Below are 19,343 nucleotides of genomic sequence, written 5' to 3'. Positions count from 1 at the left end.
GAGAATAGACTAAGGAGAACGCATGTGAACTTGGGTGCAGTGACTATGTCTCTGCTGCCTGTGAAATTTGTTTCTACTGTTATATTTTTGAGGTCCTCTTCCTACTAGCAGAAAGGGAGTGATGTCTAGTAGTTAGAGAAGATGAGTGGGCTCTAGAAGGCCTGCATTCTATCCCCAGTTTTCCCGCTGATTTGTTCCTAGTATCTTGGGGAAGTCACTTCATTTCTCCATGTGTCAGTTTTCCCATCTTTAAAGTGGACATCAAACTTTTCACCTACCTCACAGGCTTAGCCAATTAATTTTTGAAAAACTGCATCTCAGATGAAAGGTGTTTTTTATCAACAGACTTTAGCTACTCTGTTTTAATTATCTTTGTTAATAAAGGCAGCTCAGCAGGTCTATGCTTCATACCTTTCCAAGCCATGTAAGCTGGGTCACTGATGGAAGTGCACCTTTGTATATACAATTGCATGCCTCTGTTGAAAAATAGTACCTGCTTATTGCATGTAAAGTGAGAAATTGTGTGTGGGAGGGTTGTTTTTAACTTTTGCTCTGTTATACAACAATATGTGAATTTTTCAAGGGGAAAATAGTCAAACTGATAATATTTAGTCTTGGAGGAATGGCTGGTGAATTTCATTTTCTGTCTGGAAAAATAATGTTTTTCGTAGTGAAATTGCAGTTGCCACATGTGAAAATAGATAGTTCTTACAACTGTAGGGCCTGATCAGCCATATACTTGCTCTGGTCTTAGGGTAGCAAAATTTCATTGACATCAGTAGAGCTACACCACTGTAAAACTGATGTGAGTGGAGAGTCAGGCCCCCACCTTTCACATATTAACAATTTGATCACAGTTGCTCACATACCAGTTACCTTATAGGGTGTATTTGCACCGCTTTCTCCTGCTTGATAGTAGCAGGACTGCTCAGCTGCATGTCATAGTCCCTGTAATGGTAAGGGATGGTGGATATTCTCCTTTAGCTCTAGTGGCCTGTGCTTTTGGAGCAGGAGGAGTTGAGTTCTATCCCTGCTGCTTCTGTGAATGTCTGTGTGGCCCTCGTGTGCAGCACAGTGACAATCATGAAGTCCTAGCATAGGTAACATAGATTTATGACCTACTGATTATCTGATTCTCTCATGCTGTTTCTGTATTCCAAGTGATGGGTAAGCTTCAAAAAAGTTTGCTTGCATCCAATTTAAGCACTAAAATGTTTGAAAGCTTCTCTGAACCTCCTGAGTCTGCAGAATTGGAGAGGAAAGATCTGGAACAGCCTTTCTTGGGGTACTTTTCTGACTTTCTCTTCTGTTCAAAAGCAGGCAGTGCTGGGGCACGCGAAACTGAAGGATAATGATGTAAAAAATGTTATTCAGACCTTGATGAGATTCTGCTTCAGGCTGGTTCTTATTGTGATCCAACTGGTGTGCCCATCCCCAGCACAAAGGCTGTGCTGGGTTTTCATGTTGACCAGTTGTGTTCCACGGAGAGCTGTTCACATAATTTTTTTGGTTGAATGGCAATTCTGGGGGAGGAAATCATTTGGGGTGGAACCAAAAATAATTGTTTCCCACTTTTTCAGTAAAATTCAGTAAATGAAAAAGTGAGAAATAATTGTCTGGAAATCAAAATATTTCACTTCAGTTTTGACTGTTTAAAACAATTTCTGATTTTTAAAAAATTAAAGGAAATTTTATAACAAATTTGTTTCAAATGGAAAAATTGAGATGTTTCCCTTTGGAGTTTTTGTGAAAATTTTTATTTTTATTTTTTAACTGAAATAATTCAGTGAAATCACCATGAATTTGTGAAATGTTTGTGTCACCAAATCTGCAAATCTAACAAATTCCATTTCCATACCAAAGAACCAAGTCTCTTCTTTTATGGTATGTTTTAACTAAGTGCAGATTTATGATTTTTATTAATATTATTCAGAAACTCCACACTAAGGTCAGCATTTTTTGAACTCCAGTTTCCAGAACATTATATTGCTAATCCTTCAATCTGAGAGACATATCCTGGGACCAACATGGCTACAACAACACTGCAGACAATCCTTTGATCTCTCATTCCTCCCTTCGTTTCAAACAATAAAATCCTGGAAGAGTTCATGCTTTTTCGTCTTAGTTTCCTTCATAGTTCTGAATTCTTCCTCCCTTCACAATACACATCCAAACTTCAACCCTTTTATCAATCAGAAGTGTCTCTTCATCCGGACTGTTTTTTAGATGAGAGAAACTGTTCCGGCTTTCCAAAATGATCACTTCAGCCCGAGGCACTGGAGCTCAGATGTGCATTATTAAAATTATTATTTGTAATAAGAACATAAGAATGGCCATACTGGGTCAGACCAAAGATCCATCCAGCCCAGTATCCTGTCTACCGACAGTGGCCAATGCCAGGTGCCCAAGAGGCAGTGAACCTAACAGGTAATGATCAAGTGATTTCTCTCCTGACATCCATCTCCACCCTCTGACAAACGGAGGCTAGGGACACCATTCCTTACCTATCCTGGCTAATAGCCATTAATGGACTTAACCCCATGAGTTTACCCAGTTCTCTTTTAAACCCTGTTATAGTCCTGGCCTTAACCTCCTCAGGCAAGGAGTTCCACAGGTTGACTGTGCGCTGAGTGAAGAACTTTCTTTTGTTTTAAACCTGCTACCATTAATTTCATTAGGTGGCCCCTAGTTCTTATATTATGAGAACAAGTAAATAACTTTTCCTTTTTCACTTTCTCCACACCACTCATGATTTTATATACCTCTATCATATCCTTCCTTAGTCTTCTCTTTTCCAAACTGAAAAGTCCTAGCCTCTTTAATCTCTCCTCATATGGGACCCATTCCAAACCCCTGATCATTTTAGTTGCCCTTTTCTGAACCTTTTCTAATGCCAGTATATCTTTTTTTAAGATGAGGGGACTACATCTGTATACAGTATTCAAGACGTGGACGTACTATGGATTTATATAAGGGCAATAAGATATTCTCAGTCTTATTCTCTATCCCTTTTTTTTTAATGGTTCCTAACATCCCATTTGCTTTTTTGATTGCCGCTGCACGCTGCGTGGACGTCTTCAGAGAACTATCCACGATGACTCCAAGATCTTTCTCCTGATTAGTTGTTGCTAAATTAGCCCCCATCATATTATATGTATAGTTGGGGTTATTTTTTCCAATGTGCATTACTTTACATTTATCCACATTAAATTTCATTTGCCATTTTGTTGCCCAGTCACTTAGTTTCGTGAGATCTTTTTGAAGTTCTTCACAGTCTCCTTTGGTCTTAACTATCTTGAGCAGTTTAGGAGTACTTGTGGCACCTTAGAGACTAACCAATTTATTTGAGCATAAGCTTTCGTGAGCTACAGCTCACTTCATCGGATGCATCACGAAAGCTTATGCTCAAATAAATTGGTTAGTCTCTAAGGTGCCACAAGTACTCCTTTTCTTTTTGCGAATACAGACTAACACGACTGTTACTCTGAAACTTGAGCAGTTTAGTATCATCTGCAAACTTTGCTACCTCGCTGTTTACCCCTTTCTCCACATCATTTATGAATAAGTTGAATAGGATTGGTTCTAGGACTGACTCTTGGGGAACACCACTAGTTACCCCCTCTCCATTCTGAAAATTTACCATTTATTCCTACCCTTTGTTCCCTGTCTTTTAACCAGTTCTCAGTCCATGAAAGGATCTTCCCTCTTATCCCATGACAACTTAATTTACATAAGAGGCTTTGGTGAGGGACCTTGTCAAAGGCTTTATGGAAATCTAAGTATGCTATGTCCACTGGATCCCCTTTGTCCACATGTTTTGTTGACTCCCCTCAAAGAACACTAACCGATTAGTAATACAGAAACTCCTAGAGGCTACAACCATGATTCAGGCCCCAACATGCCGGATACAATATCAACACGTAGTGTGAGACAATCTCTGCCCCCAAAGAGCTTGCAATCTAAATAGGCAAGATGTACAAAGAGTGAGGAAGCAAAACAGAGGAACTAACTGGAGAAATTAGTTGTCTAAGATCACGCATCATGTTAGAGTCTGAGCCAGGAATAGAGCCTCCATCTCCTTATTCTTCATCTAGTGCCCTGTGCTCGCTAGACCATTCTGCTTCCCAAGTGCATATAGTATGTCTGTTGCATGATTGGATCACTGGGAGCATTCTCAATCCTCTTTTTTTAAAAATATACCTCTTTTTTGGTATAAATGAAATTTACATGGCTCTTTTGACACCTCTCCCCCCCGTTCCCCATTGGTGGGTCACCTAGCCTCAGACTAAGCATATCGGTGCAAAATATCCATCTGTCTATCTAAGCTCTTACATACTATGTCTATATGTAGCTCGCAGAAGTAAGCATCCCATCCCAGGTCAACAGATCTGGGCTAGTGGGGCTCACACTCAGGCTGTAAAAATGGCTGTATAGACAGTTCTTTGAACTTGCAGCTTGGGCTGGACCTGAATCTCCACAACACTGCCACCCCCCACCCTCCCCCACTACCACCACCACCACCCAGTGTGAGCATCTCCCAAGAGTAACAGTTGCCAACAATGATATATTTCTACAGCTCTTGATTGTTGAACTAAACTTGTTGCATCTAATCCATTCCAAGCTAACCATTTGCTTATTTTACTCATGAAACATTTCCGTAGGAGTTAGATGGGAATAAATGATTTAGTTGTCTCGGGGAATTTTTTTTTTTATCGGGGCCTGGATCTGGAGGGAGTTATAACACTCAAAGGATGAAATCTTGACCCATTTGAAATTAGTGGGAGTTTTGTCATTGACTTCAGTAGGACCAGTATTTCATGCAAATGTTTTAAAATCTGCCTTATCCAAGCTGAAGGTTTTCATATGAACCAGTCCTTCTACACACACTCTCTCTCTCTCTCACTGGGAAAAGGTAATAGGCAAATAAGGATGCATATCTAAGTCCGAAAGATTTCTGTAGATATACTTTGGGGCTGCCAGTCTTCAGAAATAAGGCCACTTCTCTCAAACATAGAAGAAGAAGAAAATGAAAGCTAGTAGGACAGTTTTTTTTTTTTTTGACGGTTTAGTTAGGATCTCAAAATAGTTGGTATGTCTCTAGTATCAATAAATGCATGCAGAACATTCCTGGTCTCAGGACAGTATAATGCACTTAATTAATGCAGGGATCTTTGCCTCGGACCATAAAATATAAATTCTTCTACAGCGTCTTGGTGCCAGCACTATTTTAACCTTCAGTTTGTACTGATTAATAGCAAGTCAAAATAAGATCCTTTTTTTTCCTTTCCAAAATTAAGTCCCTTGTGTTTTACTCATAAATAAAAGGAAAAGAAGAAAAACTCTTGATGGTATTTTTGTGATTTGATTTTGCCATCAGACAGGAACTGCACACATACAGCACTTGTCGTTCCTAAAACTTACATTTTGAAAGTTCTTTGAAGATGTAAATTACAGATCTTCCATATGAAAAGTTAATGAAGGAGTCTAAACAAAATAAAATAGAAATGATGACATGAAAGAGCCTCCTTATGGCTTCAATAACAAGATAAATAGTTTAATATTCCACATACTGCATTAAAAGTAACAGCTGGGCTCTATGGAGACTTTTCTCTAACTAGACTATACTGGTTTTCACATTTAGGTGAAATCAGTTAAGCATGGTGATACCTCTCCCTTAATTGTGACCTTCCCTCACACCCAAGAAGCACTGAAAGCAAAGGACACCTGCTAAGTTTTAGCATAATCAAAAGTGTTTAACAGCTACAATAGCAAAGTGCCTTTACCGACAACACTTCACTAGTCTCCTAAGTGATAGACATATACTGTATTGACAGTCTAGGATTTTAATGAGTAATGTCTGTTTCAGACTCTATTGATTGCCCTTTTTTTTCTCCTTCAATTCAGCCAAGAGGAAATAAGAATCAGTATTTCATTAAAGTGAAACGTTGTCCAGCCATATATTTTTTATGAATACTTGTGAGCGAGCATGTCCTGTAAAATAACCAATTAATTCAGCCGTGTTAAGACTCAGGATGAAAACTGAAAACTTTCCCCTCTATTTCCAGAAGCTGAGACTATCAAAAGCTTCAAACTTTTCCACAGCAAAACACATTCTCAACCAATATTTTGCTTTGGATCCCTTGATCCTTTTCTATTTTCACAGTTTGCCTGGCAGCTTCTTCCCTGTATATATTGTTTGTAGTGACAATTGTATGGTGCTGCTTCAGTGTTGTAGTCACAGCTCAGGATGTTTCAAGATATAATTCCCTTTTTTCCAGTGGTGGCTTGGTTTGGTTTGGGACTGCATCTCAGATTCAAGTAAAAAGTGATGGGAGCAGGGAGGGGGAGAGTGGGGCAGAGAACTCTGCAATAATGATTTGCAAATTGTGTTAATTTCATGGCGGGACCCTGGTTTTGATGGGATTTACTGTGTAATGAGCTCCTGAGACATTATTTTTGCTTCAAAGCTTTGTTGAGTACAAGATCCTATTAAATTCTAGCAGTGAATACACCAAAAACTACTTTGAGCTAATTTTAATAATTTTTAATTGAAGGAATATTTTTATGCCAAGTTGAATATTCAAGCTGGTTAAAAGTAACACTGATTCTCAAAGTATTTGTCAATCTTTTTCCTTCCATGAGGTCTTTTTTTAGCCTAACTGTGGATTTTTTGCCCCAGATTTGTTTTCTAAGACCAAGTAAAAACAAGTTTGGGCTTTCTTCAGTTTTATTTATTTGTTTTAAATTGCCTGCATGCCTCAATTTAATCTCCTTTCTTTTTATTGCTGTTTTATAGCCTATCATTATTGTGTAGTTTTCTTTTCTTTTTTTTTAAATAGCTTTTCCTGGTGTCTCTTTTTTGTGTCATAGCAGGAGTTTGATGGTTTTTGTCGTGTGGTTTTCATTATTATTTATATTACAATAGAACCCAACAGACCCCATTGGAGCCCCATTTTGCTAGATGCTGCACAAACACATAGAAAGAGACCAAAGAGCTTACAATCTAAATACACGTGCAAGATAAAAAAAATATTATACTGCCCATTTTACAGATGGGGAATTGAAGCACAGAGTTGGGTGACTTGGTGGAGGCTACACCACAAGTCAGTGGGAGAGTTGGAATTTGAATGCTGGTTTCTTGAAGTCCAGTCCAGAGCCACAACCACGAGACTGTGTTTGCTACCTAATCTCTGTCTCTTCCTTATGCCTGTTCTCTAGAATCCTGGGGAAAACTGGCGGGGCGGGTGGGTAACAGGCAGGTGCAAGGCAAACTAAATCAATGTAAATCTCTTCACTGGTGCAGCTCTGGTCATTAAGCATGAGTGAGTGGTATTTAATTAGCGCATTATTTTTTTAATGAGCATCATCCGCATGGAAGCATGTCCTCCGGAATGATGGCCAAAGCACAAAGGGACAGACAAATGTTCAGCACATCTGGCGCACAAATACCCTGCAATGCTGGCCACAAAAGCCCCATGCAAACGCCTCCTCTTTGCATTTGCAGGAGATGGTGCTGCCCGCTTCTTGTTTACAGTGTTGCTGGGAGTGAGTGGTATTAACCAGTGAAATTGCTCTTGTAATAATACTTTTTGCTGAAGGTAAATTCTGAGTAAACTGGACTTGCTTAAATGACCCACCTGGGGGATGGGATGTTCTGCTCCCCAGAATCAGAATGCAAAGAATCTGTGTGGGTTGATCCATGCCTCCTGCACTGTACCTACACAGGGCTTGTGACTAGTAGATATGAGTAGTTTCTGAAACCACTGCTCATGGCCCCAGGACTTTCCCAGGCAGTGTACACCCCTATGCTAGCCCTTGCAGACAGCCTATAGGTGCCCTGTACCACCTCATACATGGGTTATGGAGCATCCTTTGCAGGGCATCTCTGTAGGTCATTACTAGTCCCTATTGGTGAGGACCACAGCAGTTCCTTTTTGCAGCAGTGCATGGAGGAGCAGCAGGATTACATACCTGTGCAGCACCTTTCAGGTGGAGTCTCATGGTGAGAATGTCGATCATTGTTACTCAACTATAATACAGAGGGTGAATCTGAGGCAATCAGGACTTGTTGGGGGCAAGCGGGTATTGAGGTTGCCAGGAGATCTGTATTTGGATATGGTTGTTTGTGATGGGTGCAATTAACTACTGGTCTGCTATAGCTGCTTTTATTGTCAAATCTAAAACATTTACATGCACCCAACAGCCTTATTCAATTTTAAGCAGCCTATGTAATTCACTGCCACAGAAAGACCAGAGGCAAATGCTCTATCTGGATTTAGGAAGTGGCTGTATACTTTGATAAGTGATGTTTGTCGTGATGATTCCAAGATGCAGATAAATCTAGGCTCATGCTTGAGGACCCCACAGTGATGAGGGTCAGGAAAGAATATCCCCCATGGCAGCAATGTACAATTGGTGTATTTGTCATCTGTCGTTATTATTTATACAGCACAGTAATAAGGGTGCATGGGGTTTTACAGACAAAGAAAAGACACAGGCCAAAGGGGGTGCTGTTGCATTGGCATGCCAGCTCAAGGAGGCTGAGCAGTAGAATGGAGGATGATGACTACGACCCAAAATTGTGGCTGGCAAATGCAATAAATACACGAAGACAGTGGCAGTCTGACAATATTAGGGAGTCATTTTCATGTGGCCATTTTATTCCCCCTAGGGTAAACTTAAATATTTCAGAATGATTTTGCTATTTCAATAACTTGAAAATGGTGAGTGAGCCTTCCCTTTTGAATAATGGATTACAAGGCAAAGATTCATACACCTTCCATTTTCAAACTAATTCAGTGCCCTACTGCCAACAGAAGCACTCAGAAAAGCATGAATTCATAGTGTTTTTGCTTTCCTTACAGAGTCTTAACACACTTTATTGGGTAAGCCCCTTTGTAATAAAGTCCCATCGCTCACTTGCTGGCCACCCACCTGATCGGCTGAGAATCTGACATGTCTGGAATGTCCTTTGGTTGATGCCGTCAGCTAGGATTGTTTGAGTACTTGCGCTAAAAAGATGTCTTTAAAAATCCAATTCCCCGTTACTGCAAACAGAAAGTCATATGCCACCAATGCCTATGACAAACAACACTTTCCACTGCAGCCTAATGGAGAGTTTACTCCAAGGCCTATTGGAAAATGGAGAGCAGGGGCAGGGAAGGAAGGAGAGAGAGAGGATCAGACAGGGAATAAATGGAATAGAAATGTTACATCCCAGAGGAATTTATCAGCCTGAATGGAATGGAAACAGTGAAAAGGAAACATTGCTTTCCTTTTCTCAAAATTGTATTTCTAGTAGAGTAGAGTGATTCAGAGAGAGAATATCCCTTGCCTTTTCTGTGATTTTGAAAGATCAGTTTGCTAAGTCTGAAAAGTCTTGGTAGGAGAGACAAGGAATATTTATTTTCAATACACGTTAGTAATTGGTGAGGTCGCTCTAAGTGCAGAGGTTAGGGAAGCGGAGCCTGGCCATGAAATAACAAAAACTTTATGCAAATTCCTTATTATTAATTCTTTCTAATTCCTCACAGGGAAAGAGATGAGCATAAGGTTTGCTGAATTTTACTAGGGAAAAGAGCCTGTAGACGTCTCAAACTCAGGCATGTTTTCAATATAAAAAACTGGAAAAGATAAGTGAATATTATTAAGAATGTGAAAAGTAATTGAATATTTCTTCTTTCTACTTGATATCAAAGTGTCAAAGGAAGAAGTTTACTGTTATGGGAACTTTTACATTAGTAAGTAGCATGTATAATGTTGCCGCACCTCCTGGTGCAGTAGTGTGTGACTGACCACATTTAAATGTGACTCTTATCTACAGCTAGTGAATGGGTGTTTGGAGATTAGCGAGAGTTACTACAGGACGAAATGAGGTGCACTGATAGCTTTCACTGAAGTCAGCCAAACTCCTTGGAAAGCAGGTCTGTGGTTTCGTTGCATCCTTTTAGCTACCAGATTCACGACTGCCTTTACTATAATTTTCTCTCCATTGTTTGATTTGGATTGCAATAGCACCCAGAAGTCCCAAATAGAATTGGGGTCCTATTGGACTAGGTGATATAAAACACAGAGTAAGAGATGGAGCTTGCATAGTGACGTGTGTGTGCTTCAGAAACTTTAATTTCATTGAATTCTAAAATACCTCTTGGAGGGAAAGAATCCTCTGATGCAGAGAGAAATCAAAGATCACTGCTGGCATCCATCAGGTCCTGCAGGAATGCTGCAAATTCATGCCTGTCTTCCCTTCACTGTTCAGTTGATGCTGCTATGTATGCTGGATGCCGATGTTTGTAACTGAAAAGCAAGCGATTTTGAAGCCAGAGTCCTGTGACCCCTGTAGGGGCATTATGGCATTTGGGAAGCTTAATGTGAACCCTGCAGGTTAGCCAGGGCAACATGCCAAGGGGGAGTCTTCCCGTCCACCTGCAGCTTGGCCAGTAACTATGGAGCCCCTACCCCCCAGACTTTATAGCAGTTAGGTCCCTGGTGGCTGAGAGGAGCATGCGCACAAGTTGTATTATATTGTATAGTATTACACCACCAACACCACATGCATCCGCTTCAGCCTAGATATGTAACCTAGGCAGTGTAGTGAACCCAGCTCTCTGGATATCATGTATCTCAGAGGTGGTGTGCATGTTACAGTAATACTATATCCTAGTATATTATATGTAAAGCACTTCTTCAGTAGGTGCTTGCACCCGTAATAGGGACCATGAAGATGCAAATGTGAGGAGAGGCCTCAATTGTGTTTTCAGCTACTGGGTCAGGATAGCACTTGTTGTACGGCATAGGAGTTTTGTAACCAGGTGGATGACATTCTGCTGTAAACCTGCCTTCTACAAAACTAGTGTAAAAAAGCATCATGTAGAATGGGAGTAGAGACAGTCCCAGCCACAAAGTTTCTGGTGTTTGAGGGTGATCAGGTCCATGGGTTTTGTTCTGCACAGTATAGAGATAGGACTAGACAAGAAATTTGGGTCTGATCTCCTGACAGCCAAGGGGAGTTTGGAGCCAGAGTTTTGATTTGGGCCCATCTCAAAATGAGACCTGTAGCACTCTCACTTGAACTATATCGCTCCCTCATCCTGCATTATCTGACACTGCCAGAAGACATTGATATAGGACACAGAATCTAACTGGCAAATTGGTATGCACAGGCTAAGAGGGATGGTTCCCCAGTGCTTTATGTAGGATAAACACTTGTATGACTTGGTGTTATGCATTTTGATGACAGAAATGGCATAGGACCATTCTGTGTTTGGGACTTGGTGGGCCAGTTCAGGATTTCCAGCCAAATAATTGACCACCATGGAGTCCCTGTTCTCATGAGCAAGACTGGTGACTGGCCAAGGTAAATCCTATGAGGACTCTGTCTTCTCAAAGACAGATTCCCATTGTTACGGTTCCTAATTCCTCTGGCCCTTAGAGGTACACAGGGGGAGTGTCTAATTTGTAAGTATCAAAAGAAATTAATTATTCTGTAATATAATTAAGACACTTTTTAATTAGATGAGGTTATTAGAATTTTTCTTTCATTACACTGGAGTTTTCTTTTATGTAACCAAATGATATAGAAATGAGAAGCCATTTACCTGAGTCAGAAAAACTTGCAGTGTCAACAAATCTGTTTATCTTTAATAAAATAAAAATGAAGCTATTGCAGCACTCCCAGAGAGGAATTTTGCCTTGAAGGGACTCTGTCAAGTCAGACTTGTCCCTCCAAATGTATGTTTTGTAAAGATAAATGTTTACAAAATTTAAGAGCAGAAATGTTTCAATGGAAAGAGTTATTTTAAAGAAAGAACTATTTCCTCTGCAGCCTGTGCAACCCCAAAATTGTAGCATAGCATTGGTGCACAAGCGCCTTGTCATAAATGTAAAGGGAAGGGTAAACACCTTTAAATCCCTCCTGGCCGGAGGAAAACCCTTTCACCTGTAAAGGGTTAAGAAGCTAGGATAACCTCGCTGGCACCTGACCACAATGACCAATGAGGAGACAAGATACTTTCAAAGCTGGAAGGGGGGCGGAAACAAAGGGTTCTCTCGGTCTGTGTGTTGCTTTTGCCGGGACCAGAGCAGGAATGCAGGTCAGAACTCCTGTAAAGGGCTAATAAGCAATCTAGTTAGATATGCGTTAGATTCTGTTTTGTTTAAATGGCTGATAAAATAAGTTGTGCTGAATGGAATGTATATTCCTGTTTTTGTGTCTTTTTGTAACTTAAGGTTTTGCGTAGAGGGATTCTCTGTTTTGAATCTGACTACCCTGTAAGGTATTTACCATCCTGATTTTACAGAGGTGATTCTTTTACTTCAATTAAAATTCTTCTTTTAAGAACCTGGTTGCTTTTTCATTGTTCTTAAGATCCAAGGGTTTGCGTCTGTGTTCACCTGTGTAAATTGGTGAGGATTTTTATCAAGCCTTGCCCAGGAAAGGGGTTGTAGGGTTTGGGAGGATTTTGGGGGGAAAAACATTTCCAAGCGGGCTCTTTCCCTGTTATATATTTGTTAGATGCTTGGTGGTGGCAGCAATAAAGTCCAAGGGCAAAAGGTAAAATAGTTTGTACCGTGGGGAAGTTTTAACCTAAGCTGGTAAAAATAAGCGTAGGGGGTTTTTCATGCAGGTCCCCACATCTGTATCTTAGAGTTCAGAGTGGGGAAGGAACCTTGACATGCCTGAATGTGAACCTCACTAGAACCTAGAGTAAAATAGACTAGTCTATCTGTGTTCAAGCTGAAGTGCAGAAACAGCACAAATGGCAAAGAGCAAAAGAAAAACTTTGCTTAAATAATCTTAAAGCGATACCTGTAGTTTAAATAGGAAAATGTATTGTTATTGTGGTTTAAATATGAGTTCTTTTACTGTTGCACATGAGGGCCCCAATCCTGCAAAGACATACATATGCTTTTCTTTCAGCACAGTGAAATCTATGGTACTACTCACATGCATAAAGTTATGCATGTAAGTTTTCCAGGATTAGGGTCTTGATGGGTGATGAGGACAGAGTGTTGAGTTCTTGGAATATTACATAGATATGTTGTGGGGGGGAAGGTTAAAGCTGCTTTTATACTGGGTTGAGGAGCTAGGAGAGAGTTAGTTTGAGAGAGTTTTTCTGCTAGGAACTGTCAGAGTGATTTGAGAATGTGCAGGAGACTCAAATAACTGCTTCACAGAAGCACTGACACAACAGTACTTTGGGTATCTTCTGTTCCCCGGCCTTACCCATACAGGGGGTAGACGCTGACGGTGTGTTTTGGAAGTTGGGTGTCAGCAGATGGGCTGTAGAACTGGTCAGGGAAGAAGAGGCTGTTTACAGTGCACTTTGTGGGTGGTGGTGTTTATAATAGCGATTTGTTTATTTTTTAAAGGTAAGAGTTACTTTATTGATTGGTTTATTAGTCGTGCAGCACTGCCGGGTTGGGAGTAGAGAGACATACATTCCTGGGGATGCTGCCTGCTTCCTCTAATTGACACTGCAGTCAATTATTGTGTTTTCAGTGGTCTATAAAAGGCAATGATTTGAGGTGTTTCTCTTCTCTGGTGCTGTAAATCACAGAGCCCTACAGCAACAAGCAACATCCCTGCAACAGAGTGTCAGGGCATCCTCACAGCTTTCAAATGCAAGCCAGCAAAGAAAGACCAAGATGGACAGGGGGCCCTGAGCTGCCTTCTGCTTTGTACTGCAACAGATGCTCATACGCATGCTCCCCTCAACCACCAGGGACCTAACCACTGTAAATCTGAGGGGTTAGGGGCTCCATAGCTATTGGCCAGGCTGTGGATGGACAGGAGGAGACACCCTCGGCATGTTGCCCTGGATAACCAGCAGGTTTCTAAAGGAAAGCGATTCACTAGTCACTGCTGCATGGAGCCACGGTAACTGCCCACTCTGCACCTTTGATGGGTGGATGTGGGGACAGAGGACTAAGGCCAGCAAAGTGAGGTTATCCACAAGGAAGGATAAGCATGAGAGTGATGTGGAGGCCCAGGCCCTTCAAGGAGATGGCGTGGGATCTTCAAGTCTGTCCTCTTGTTGATCTTTGGGATACACAGAGTGAGATCCTCATCACCACTCCAAGTCCCTTACACCAGGTAAAAGGGCCAGAGCAAAGTAAAAGCCCCATATCCATCAATGGCTATTAGCCAGGATGGGCAGGGATGGCGTCCCTAGCTTCTGTTTGCCAGAAGCTGGGAATGGGTGACGGGGATGGATCACTTGATGATTACCTGTTCTGTTCATTCCCTTTGGGGCATCTGGTATTGGCCACTGTTGGAAGACAGGACACTGGACTAGATGGACCTTTGGTCTGACCCAGTATGGCCGTTCTCATGTTCTTATCTGCCTGGATGAGAATCCTTCTGGTGCAGGTGCCATGGAAGGTAGCTGTAAGGCTGTCCTCCAAGGACCCCTTTTGCAAGCCCTGGCATGCATGGTATGTTGGGGGCAGGAAGGGCATGTCAGGGCACAGCCGCAGCATGAAGTGTTGCAGAGATTTCAGGCTGCACTTTGGCCCACAGAACAGCCTGGGGAGGCTGTGGTGACTTAGACATGCTGCCTGGTCTGTCTAAATTACACCAGGGGCTTCTCTATTTCCTGGACCAGCCACTCCTTGCCCTGGACTGTGAGTTCTGTGCTGTACCTCTTAGAGTTGCAGAATGTCGCCCATGCACTTTGAAGTCCACTCCCAGACCCCCTCATCTCTGAGGGTAGTTCAGATTCCACCATTTAAAAACCAACTTGGCTAAGACTTCTTCCCTGGAAGGGCAGCCCACGGCTCAGGATTGAGACTTATTGTGAGGCCCCCAAAGAGGTCACTGTCGAAATACGAGTGCCCCACCTCTTATGGTCATCACCTCTGCTTGCACCATCAAACACTGGAGTCCCACTCTTGCAGTTACAAGCCCCTTTCCAAACAGCCACCGCTGACTACCCTCTTTAATCCTGTTGTCTGAGCTCCACACACCTTACTCCCCCTCTCTGATTTCCCCCCTTGCTGCCCACATGAGCAGCTCAGTGGCCCTGAAACAGGCCGACTGCCCTTCAGTGAGGGAGGTTCCCTAACTCATTAACTACTTCTTCCCGCTGGAGAGACTAGCTTGTTCTGCCACAGACTAGAATTGGAATCCACTGAGAAAAAGGGAGAGAGAAATCTGACAGCAGCTTGTTCTGTTCTGCCCTCCTGGTGCAAGCTGAAAGTGAGAAGAAAAGGGGGAAAAAAAATCCAAAGTAGAAATCTACTTCAGAAAGGGAGACTTCTCCTAAGCCCAAACAATCAGTCCAACAATAAAGGATGACTCCCCCTCCTCCACGTCTGCTGCCACCTCCTCCATGGCTGCTAGTGTTTAAAACCTGTAATCGGAAGGTGGTAAAAGACCTGAGTGATCCTTCTCTTTTCAGAATTACACTATGTGGGACCTCAGTGATAAGCAGAAAGCTTGTTGCTCTTGCTGCAAACAAAGCATTAGCAGAAGTCATAGGTCATACCAGCTGGGACTGAGCCCTCTAATCAGACCCAAGGTGTGTGCTTGTGACATTAATCTAGCAGCCGGTGACATGGAGGCAGGCGGTATCTCTGACCCCAAGTCTGTCCAGCAGTGGCTTGTACCATCTAGTGCTGCACATTCCATTTAACACACTCCGACCCCTCCAGCTTCCACAGTTTCATCTGTGACCTCTCTGCAGTTTTTCCCCAAAAAACACAAAGTAAAAGAGTCAGGGATCATTCAGTTGAAGAGACAAAACTGCCCCCTCCTCTGCTCCTCCTCTGGCCCTGTGACTAGCACCACAACCTGGGCGGTAACAACTGCCTGCAAGTCTTTCAGCCCCATCTCCATTGTTGAAGATGCAGACTTTCAAGTGCTCATGACAGAATTAAAACCTAATGACTGCAGTTTGGGGAATTCACAGTCCTGGCTATTGCCTTCAGCCTCCTCATTCCCACAATGTCATCCTCTGAATCTACACAGACATGACTGGTGGAAACCAAAACCCTCCTGAGAACCTGCAAGTGCCAGTGACATTGGGTCTCATCCCTACTGCATGGAAGGAGTGAATGCTTCTAGACATCATTACCCAGAATAAATGCTTTGCCACTGCACAGCGGGAACCTCAATGGCTAGGTCAGGTTGTGGTAAAGGTCACCTGCAGCAAGAAAAAAGATAAGCTTATGCCCTCTTATGTTTCTTTATGATGTCTAACGAAAACCCAGAAGGATAGATGGATGGACATTCATTTTAAATCTAAGGGAGGGAAACTTAAGCGTGATTGTACGTTAGAAGAAGCCTGACTAGTGGTTTTGGGGAAGTCTAGCTTGAAAGGGCCTGATTTTCAGAAAATGCTGGGCACCTGTCTTTGGAAAATCAAGGCCCTTTCAGCTGTCTCAAAGCAAGCTCCTAGAATGCAAGGCACCCAAAATTGCTATGCCACCAGCCATGCCACCTTTGTTTTTGCTAGAGAACTCCTTGGAGGACAAAGAACGTTGTTGGCACACAACCCCACAAGATTCAGGAGATGGAAACCTGGAGACCTGAATCAGCTGAGAGAGGAAAAGCGTTTTAGTCAAACAGTTGAAAACGGTGGTGGGGTGTACTCCCCCACTAGCTCTGCAATAGCTGCATTAGGCCAGGTGGGCCCAATCAGCTAATTAAGCTGCAAACTGGAGAACTTTAGGCTTGAGGCAGCTAATTAGAGAGAAGCTCACTTGGGAGGGACAGGTGGGGCTTCTACAAAAGCCAGGAGGCTGTCAATAAAGTAGCTGCTGATAAAGGCTGCAGACGCTTCCTGGGAAGAGTGTTTGGGGGGAGGGGCTGCAGAGATGAGGTTACTCCGTGGAAGGAGGGAGTGAAGAGACTGGCAAACCCAGTGGAGTGGGGAAGGTCAGGAAGTATGGAAACGGCTCAGGAAAAGGCAGCAAGGTGCAGGGAATGAACCTTGGCTGGTGAGGGTTGCCAACTTTCTAATCACAGAAAACGAACACCCCTGCCCCGTCCCTTCTCTGAGGTCCCACCCCTGCTCGCTCCATCCTCTGTTGCTCGCTCTCCCACACCGTCACTCACTTTCACCAGGCTGGGGCAGTGGGTTGAGGTGCAGAAGAGGGGTGAGGGCTCTGGCTGGGGGTGCGGGCTCTGGGGTGGGGCCAAGAATGAGGGGTTTGGTTCAGGACAGGGCTCCGGGACAGGGCTCCAGGACAGGGCAGATGGTTAGGGTGCAGGTTCCAGGTGGGGCCAGAAATGAGGGGTTCAGGGTGCAGGAAAGGCTCCAGGCTGGGGCAGGGAGTTAGGGTGCGGGGGGGGGGGGCGGGTTTGAGCACTCCAGCTGGGGGTGTGGGCTCTGGCATGGGGCTGGGGTTGAGGGATTTGGGGTGCAGGAGGGGGGTGGGGCAGGCAGTTGGGGTTTTGGGGGGTGGGGGTAGGGTACAGGAGGGAGTTTGGGTGCAGGAGGGGACTCTGGGCTGTGGCAGGGGGTTGGGATGCGGGAGAGGGATGAGGGGTCCTGGCCGTGCTTACCGTAGCTCCCGGGAAGTGGCAGCCAGGTCCCTGCAGCCCCTAGACGCGTGGGCGGCCAGGGAGGCTCCACATGCTGGGAGGAGGCAGCACACAGAGTCTCCCTGGATGCCCATGTGTCTAGGGGCTGCAGGGACCCATGTGTCTAGGGGCTGGCGGTCACTTCTGGGAGTCCTGTAGAGCTAGGGCAGGCAGGGGCCTGCCTTAGCCCCAGGCCCTCGCTGCACCGCCAACCGGACTTTTAAGAGCCCAGTTGGCAGTGCCGACTGGAGATGCCAGGGTCCCTTTTTGACCGGATGTTCTGGTCGAAAACCAGATGCCTGGCAACCCTATGGCTGGTGTGTAAAGGGTCCCTGAGCCAGCCACTGTGGGAGTGGTACTGTGAGGCAGTGAAGCAGAAGAGTGCCTCAGACTGTTGGAGAGCAGGAACCTTGATGCACTGCCCCTGAAAGGTGAACCACCATAGTGACCTAACTGGAGGGCTGAGTCATGAAGAGGACAGCTGTGACTCCCGAGAGTGAGTGAGAGGCTGTAGAGGAGAAACTGATGGGGTGTAACCACTGTAAGAGGTGTCGGCCTGACTGAGCTATTCCCCCAAACCGCCAGCAGGCAGCGCCGTCCAGGGGTGAGTACAGCAACCCATCACAAAAATACTTTGGGGTCTTGGCAGGTTTTTGTTAATAGCTGTTTAGTGTCAACTCCTGACAGACGCTTAGGAAAAAATTCTTTGTGAAACAATCAACACCTCCACCCTTTCAACTGAGGGCTGAGAAAATTCCCACTTCAGTTCTTCAGGCCTCTGATGAGTGATCCTGCAAAAACAGGGAAGAAAGCTTTGATATGTTAATGTCAAAACACAATCAGAGACAGACTAACAAATCTTTATACATGATAAAGAAGCAATAAAAGGGCACCAATGAGTCTGTCACAGTTGGAAGGCCCTTTTAAAGGTTTCAGAGTAGCAGCCGTTTTAGTCTGTATTCGCAAAAAGAAAAGGAGTACTAGTGGCACCTTAGAGACTAACAAATTTATTTGAGCATAAGCTTTCGTGAGCTACAGCTCACTTCAGCGGAGTGAGCTACAGCTCTCGAAAGCTAATGCTCAAATAAATTTGTTAGTCTCTAAGGTGCCACAAGTCCTCCTTTTCTTTTTAAAGGTTTGTGATACTATGTTTCCAGGAGGGTCTATGGGGAGCCATCAAGAGGTGTTAGATAACCAAGTGTTTTTATGCTAGTAAATGTGTAACAATAACAATGGTCATTGAAACTTTGTCCTTATCTAGACCTTGCAGCCGGAGATCCCCATTTTGCAGAAGGGGAAACTGAGGAATGAAGTGACCCTCGAACATACACAAAGTCGGGGTAGAGCTGGAAACAGAACACAGAACCTATGGGTGAAGCCAGGCCACATTGCAGTCAGTGGAACTTTTACCAGAGACTTCAATAGCCAGGATTGCACCCTAAATCTCCAGACTCCCATTCCCATATGCTGGAAACTAAAGAAAACAATAAAAGGTGGAGATTTGGGCCTGATTATTCAGTTCACTGGTGTAACATTGCTGTAAATGAGAGGAGATTCAGTCCCATAACCACCTAGGTACACAAAACCAGGATCCAAACTAGAACTCCCTTTCATAAGGTTACTAGCTCTTCTTTGCTTTGAGAGGTGCCTCCTCCAATCTGCGGGTCCCTCTCCTCCCCCTTTCCCCCTCCCCACTCCCCCCGGCTTTGGTGTTGTAGCACTAGACTAGGGAAAACAGGGTTTCAGAACACCCCGTCCCTATCTCATCAGTCCTTGCTCTTCTCAGAAAGATGAGAACCACCTCCACACAACCTTC

General features: G+C 43.7%; 1 long non-coding RNA gene across 2 annotated transcripts in view; it reads left to right on the top strand.

Moving 5' to 3' along the window:
* LOC122461637 overlaps positions 1 to 19,041 on the top strand; it is a 44,858-nt gene extending 25,817 nt beyond the window's left edge. For both annotated transcript variants that reach the window (XR_006283675.1, XR_006283674.1), the window contains one exon: positions 18,789 to 19,041. This is a non-coding gene — a long non-coding RNA (uncharacterized LOC122461637). The remainder of the gene's footprint in view (positions 1 to 18,788) is intronic.
* The last annotated feature ends 302 nt before the right edge of the window (positions 19,042 to 19,343 follow it).

This window comes from Chelonia mydas, chromosome 9 (genome assembly GCF_015237465.2).
Source record: "Chelonia mydas isolate rCheMyd1 chromosome 9, rCheMyd1.pri.v2, whole genome shotgun sequence".
In the NCBI taxonomy this organism is placed as follows: domain Eukaryota; kingdom Metazoa; phylum Chordata; order Testudines; family Cheloniidae; genus Chelonia; species Chelonia mydas.
The sequence above is the reverse complement of the archived record's forward strand: the minus strand, read 5'-3'. Positions and strand labels throughout refer to the sequence as shown.